We start from the raw sequence: 6,818 nt of genomic DNA on the forward strand, positions 1-6,818 counted from the left end.
AGAAGTGCCAGCAGCACAGTGGCAGCAGCATCCACTGCCAAGTACCCCCTGAGGCCATCCCAAGTACCCCCAGGGGTATGCATACCCCTGGTTGAAAACCCCTGGCTTAATGTATAAACCTAATTTGCACTGCTGAGTGATAGAGATGAAAGGGTTTGCTGTGTGTGAGGGAGCCTGGGAGCTGGATACTAACAGCTGCCAATTGCAACCTGCTGTTTCCTGCTGGATCTCACCCATGGAGGCTGGGGTCCCAAGTAGCAGTCAGATCAGACAGTGATGGCTAATTGTTTTCACAGCTCAGAGAACCCAGGAAGACTCTGATCATAGAGCTGATGCATAGGGTCTTCAACCCTGGGGCTGACTGCCCACAGTTGTCATATGGGAGCAGAGTGGTGCTGTCACCTGTGTGACTCATGCTCCAAGCTGCTAAGCAGAGGGACATGGCTTTCCATCAGCCTAAGTGCCTTGTCCAGTGTTGCACAGAGATGAGCCAACGCAGATACCAGACATCATTCTTACTCCCCTTCTCTGCAAAGCTATTTATTGCACTTGCAATCTAACTTGCTCCTAGCTAGCTGCCACTGGCCACAGCAGCACAATGCCATTCACCTCGCTGCCTGGCCCACCTGGCAACTGGACACACATGGCGGCATGCCACTTTCAAAGGCTGCAATGAGACACAGAGGCGTGGAGCAGGCAGAGCCCAGCTTGCCTCGTAGCTGCAGCCCACCCTTGCCCCATTCAGGCCCCGCCTTGGCTCCCTGGTGCCATGACTCTGCAGAAGCTGCTGGGCTCTTCCCAGGGATTTCATAGATTTCATAGACATTAGGGCTGGAAGGGACCTCGGAAGATCATCGAGTCCAGCCCCCTGCCCAAAGGGCAGGAAGTCAGCTGGGGTCATAGGATCCCAGCAACATAAGCATCCAGTTTGCTCTTGAAGGTGTTCAATGAAGGCGCTTGAACCACCTCCGGCGGCAGGCTGTTCCGGACCTTGGGGGCTCGGACAGTAAAGAAATTCTTCCTTATGTCCAGCCTGAAATGGTCTTGTAGTAGTTTATGACCATTCGACCTAGTCGTCATCCCTTGGGGCACTCTGGTGAACAAACGTTCCCCCAGATACTGGTGGTCACCCCGATAAACTTATAGGTGGCCATCAGATCACCCCTGAGCCTGCGCTTTTCCAGGCTAAAGAGCCCCAGGGCTCTCAGCCTGTCATCGTAAGGTCTGCTTCCCTGACCTCTGATTATGCGCGTGGCTCTTCTCTGGACTCTCTCAAGCTTCTCCACATCCTTTTTGAATTGTGGAGCCCGAAACTGGACACAGTACTCCAGCGGCGGCCTCACCAAGGCCGAGTACAAGGGGAGAATGACGTCCCGGGATTTGCTTGAGAAGCATCTATGGATGCAAGCCAGCGTTTCGGTCACTTTACTAGCCGCAGTATCGCATTGCAGGCTCATGTTCATCTTGTGGTCAATGATGACCCCCAAGTCTCTTTCTTGCATAGTGCTAGCCAACATAGCACTGCCGAGCCTATAAGGATGCTGCGGGTTTTTCTTCCCAAGGTGGAGAACCTTGCATTTATCGGTGTTGAACCCCATCAGATTCTCGTCCGCCCACTTGCTGAGCCTGTCCAGGTCAGCCTGGATCACCCGCCTGTCTTCTGGTGTGGATGCTTTGCCCCAAAGTTTGGTGTCATCGGCGAACTTGGCCAGTCCGCTTCTGACTCGTGGCCACATCATTAATGAAGATGTTGAACAGTATGGGTCCAAGGACAGAGCCTTGGGGGACCCCACTGGTCACAGGACACCACGATGAGTGACTTCCATCAATTACTACCCTCTGGGTCCGACCCCGGAGCCAATTTTCCAGCCAGTGGATCATGGAGGACCCAAGCGACAATTGGCCAGTTTCTCCAAGAGGCGATCATGGGAAACCAGATCAAAGGCTTTTTTGAAGTCAAGATATATGACATCAATCTCTTCTCCCTTGTCCAGGTGATAGGTCACCTGGTCGTAGAAGGAAATGAGATTGGTCAAGCAAGACCTGCCCGCAACAAACCCGTGCTGGCTATCCCTTAAGATGTTGGCGTCTGGGATGACTTAGACAGGGTGGGGGTCCTGGGGGCTCTGCCTCCTCCAGCCTGGTGGCACAGCTGAGGCTGGAGCTGCTCCAGCTCTGGGCCCCCCTGGGCAGTGCGGGGCTGGGGGCAGACCGGGGCTAGTGTGGGGAGGCAGCTAGGGTCAGTGCAGGGCTGGGGTGTAGTGGATGCTGGCACCAGGCAATGACCCCTGGCATGGAGAAAGGGGCAGCTGCATGGGTGCAGCGGACTTTGGCCCTTCCCCCGATCCCTGCCCAGTACTAGCCCCAGTCTCTCTCTCTCCCCCCTCATGGCCCTTTCCCCTTCCCCCACCCCTTCCCCCACAGACTTTCACAGGGAGGGAGGAGGAGGGGGGCAGTGAGGAGCAGAGCCTGGCAGCTTGGAGAGCTGCCTCCAGCTGATTAAGTTTGTTGTGGGAGAAGGGTTGGGGGGAGCAGCTCCCACTGCTGTTTGAACCCCAGGAGGGCAGTGGGGGGGGGAAGGGGGGGCGTGTGCCCCCAGATCTGTGTAAGGTAGGTCAGGGCGGGGTGGACAGGCTGGAGCCAGGGCTGCGCTGGGCTCTTCTTGCCTGGGGCTATGGAGGAGGCTGCAGCCACCCCAGATTTTGCCATAGCTCCTTCCCAGTGCCGCTGTGCAACCGGCGCAGCCAGCCGTGGCTCTTCCTGGCACGTGGCGGGAGGCAGGGATTGAGCTGGGGTTGTGCTGGGTGTGTGACTGCGGTGGCACTGGGAGGGAGATATGGCGAAATTTGGGCTGGCTGCAGCCCCCTCTGTAGCCCCCACCTAGAGCCCAGCCCCTGCCAAGAAGAGCCTGGCGCAGCCCCAGCCCACAGCTGCAGCCCACCCCACGCTGCCAGATCTGGGGGGCACATGCCCCCCCCATACCGTGCCAAGGTGTGCGCAGCAGCAGGAGCCACCCTCTGCCGAGCTGCAGCTCCATCCCACGTCCTGCCCTGTCCTGGCTAGGCAGCTCCTTCCCCTGCCTCCTCCCTCACCGTGGAGGGGTTGATCTGCCCCCTCAAGCCCCTTCCCCCCAACCTCCCCTTCCACCACAATGGACTTGCCAGCAGGAGGCAGCTCTCCACGCTGTATCAGAAATCGAATCAGTATTGACTGATATGCCTCCTTAAAAAGCAAATATCAGTATTGGCCTCAAAAATCTCTATCAGTGCACCCCTAGCCTATTTCACGGGTGGCAAAGGTCCGTAGGACCCATCTTCTCAGGCCTTAGATCCTGCCTTACATATTTTCCACAGGGCAGTGATGTTATGCAGGGACCACGCTGACAAATAGGCCCTGGTTGTGATGGTCAGGCCCTGGCCAGAGCTGTCTGGAAGAGTTCCCTGACTGAACTCTGCCTGAGACGACTAGGGCAGCTCGGACTTGCCTGGGTTAAGATCTGCCGGTAAAAACAACTTTCTCACAAAGTCTTTCCCCACCTGCAGCCTGAATCAATGCTGCAGATATATAGGTCTGGGATACAGGGAGCCCCACATTGCTCTATGCTTTGTACAGTGGTCTCTACCCTGGGGGCTGAGGGATAAATGAAACCTATGGAGGGCAGCTGAGCTGAGTGAAGCTGCAGGTTCTTTGCCCACAGCTTGGATACTGTCCTACACTCCTGGCTGTACTGTGAGGAGTGTGGCCATTTTCCCTTTCAGGCATCTGTTGGGAGTGGTGTTCAGCAAGCTTGTGCATCTGGCAGCTGGCCTGCAGTACCCAGCTAGTACTACCTTCTTTGGAGGAAGAGCAGGCACTGACGATGGCAGTGGGATTACACCTCAAGAGAATGGGATGAGGCAGCTGTGTTCAGATCCAGCATGCCAGCTGACTGGGAGGCTGGCTGGGTGCGGGGAGAGAGGGTATCTAAGAGGAGTTTGTCCTGGTGGCTTGGTGGGATGGCAGGGAGTAAGTGGGACCAGCATTTAGGGGAGAACACTGATAGGAGAACATTGATCAGAGGGGGCCTGAGCCTCACATCCGACAGAGTCCTTAGTTAGGAGGCGACCTCCTGCCCAGACAGTGAGGATGGAGGGTGTTTTGTGCCAGATGAGGACCTTGCTGCCACACAACATGGTGGGGCTGATAGAACTGTTTTCTGGATCAAGGTAACTACAACAGCCCATAGAAGAAGTCTCTCAGCACGGCTTACAGGGCTGAAGCACTCTCCTCAGCACTGGCACTAAGCGAGTCTCCCTGCGCTCTTGGAGTATCTCATCCCAGCCACCCGGCAGCTGGAAATCCATCACTACAACAGCTTCAGGGGACTTGTGTTGTAGGGAGACAGACCCAATTTAACACTGCAATAAGGATATCCCAGCCATTCATCTAGATTATCAGGGTTACTGTCATTAAGGATATACCAGCCATTCATCTAGATTATCAGGGTTACTGCCAGCTAATTGCATCTTTCTATACTTATTAATTATATTGGGAAAATGGAGAACAGCATTCAGTGTCCTGCTCTATATAGAAAAGCTCCAGCAGAGATCTAATTACTGAGCCAATTATTTAGGGCACTAGGTAAACCATTAACACTTCCTCTTTAGCAAGGGGCTAGCTGCAGAAGGGCTGCACATGTTTGAGGTGGGGACTTCAACACTTTCTCCCTTGTGCCGTGTCACAGAGATGGTATGGCACAGTGGCCTGCCACAGCAGAGGACAAGGATCAGTGACCCAGGGGATCTCCTTCTGTCCTGGGCCCCTATGGAGCTGGGGGAGCTGGAGCTCTGTGGAGATGCAGGGGTGAAAAATTGGCTGGGATTAGCTCCTTGGATCTGTAGCACCCAGGCTGGAGGTGATGTGGGGAAGGAAACCTTCTCCAGCTAGGGTTCTCCAGGTTTGCAAAGGGTGGGAAGAAAACCTGTTTCAGGATCAGCCCTGGCAGAACCCCCTCTGGAACAAGAGGGGGAGTGCATGTGCACCTATGTACCTGGTTTCCTACTTCATCTTTTAAAGAGCACAACTCTTTGTCTTGCACCATTGCTGAGTATGTGACTCTCAGCAGCAGCGAGTTTGGTCACACTCCTCTATGGGTGCATAAATATTTAATAAGCAGCACACCTATGTTTTATTGCTCATTATTGGGATGATTATTTCAGAGTATTGTCCGTAGATACAAATATTTATGGTGTATTGCTCTGGCAAAGATAATGGCTTATTGACAAGCTGTTAATGTCTGGTAAGGGCTGGGTCTGGAGAAGCTTGGTCTGCTTGCTTGTCTTTGTACCAGGGGCTCCAGGGAACATCCCTGTCTCATGCCTACCTCCCACAGATGGCACTGGGGAAGGGGCTCTGCTTGCCTTAGCCATGTGACCCAATGTTAATCTTACCTCTGTGGTTGGCGGTGTGTCCTCTCAGTGCATCATACACCCTATTTGCCTTTCCAGCACTTGGCACCTCCGACTAGCAGGGAGGTCCTGCAGTGCCTCTGCCTCTGTCTTTGCCTGGGCTCATACAGTGCTTGCAGATGTGTGGGGATGCTGCTCCAACATGCTGTAATTACAGTGCATCAGAGCAGACTTGATTAATCGAGTCTGCTGGAGCATGTTAATTAGGGCGATCCAGTGTCTCGAGTATTCTGTGTCCCTGTACTTCAAAATGGTGGCAGGGGTGTTTTAACTAAAGCTCGTCAAAAAAGCTTTTGAGTGCCCCTGCTGCCATTTTGAAGCACAGGATGTTGAATACATGAGATGCTGCGGGCGCTTTAATTAGAGGGTTCTTAGAGCTGCGGTAATTCAATTGCATCCCCTTCTCCATACCCAGAGCACAGGTAAAGACACCCATAAACTTAAACTTGGCTAAATGAATTGTTCTCACTGTGAGGGCTGCTTAGTAGGGCTGTGCAAAATTTCAACAGGTGTTTTGTTGCGAAGCTGTTTCAAAGTGTTTTGAGCTCAAAACAGCAAAATTGAAACACAATAAAAGACTTCATAACAGCTTTGAAATGAAACGAGGGCACTTGAAACGTTTCGAAAGTTTCAAAACGTTTTGCGTTTTGAAGCCGGGCTTGCTGCAGCTAAACAGAAACTAAGGAGAAGGAGGGGGAAAAGCGGGGAAGGACTGCTGTGACATTGACAAGTCATCTAGCTCCCTGTTCGATTCACCAGCTCTGATCGCTTCCCCCAGCTCTCTGAACATTTCCCCAGCTCTTTCTGGGGGGGTGCGGGTCCCCAATCTGCATACGGGGTTTCAGCAGGCTGCCACTGAAACTGCAGCAGCAGCTTGCTGAAACCCAGCGTGCTGATCCAGGGGCCCAAGCCCCCTGGGAAGAGCTGGGGGAAGCCATCAGAGAGCTGGGGATTCAAACAGGGGGCTGGAGAATCAAATCAGGAGCTGAGGGAATGTTCAGGTCCCTGAACATTCCCCCAGTTCCCGGTTGGATTCCCCAGCTCCCCAATTTTTCCCCCAGCTCTCTGATCGCTTCCCCCAGCTCTTTCTGGGGGGCGCAGTCCCCTGGATGACGCGGGATGACAGCAGACTGCTGCTGCCAGTTGGGACCGGTGCTGGATGCAGCCTGTGCCAAGCACTGGGAAGCCTGGTGCTGCTACTGGCCCCAGCCAGCAGTGGTAGCATGCTGCCATCCTTTGCACAGATCTGGGGACCCACACCCCCTCAGAGGGCTGTGAGGCTGTGCCAGATTCCTCCCAGGGGTCGTGGGCTCCTGGATCTGTGCGCAGGATGACAGCATGCTGCCACTGCTAGCTGGGGCCAGCGGCAGC

This window comes from Alligator sinensis, unplaced genomic scaffold (genome assembly GCF_000455745.1).
Source record: "Alligator sinensis unplaced genomic scaffold, ASM45574v1 scaffold625_1, whole genome shotgun sequence".
Classification (NCBI taxonomy): Eukaryota; Metazoa; Chordata; order Crocodylia; family Alligatoridae; genus Alligator; species Alligator sinensis.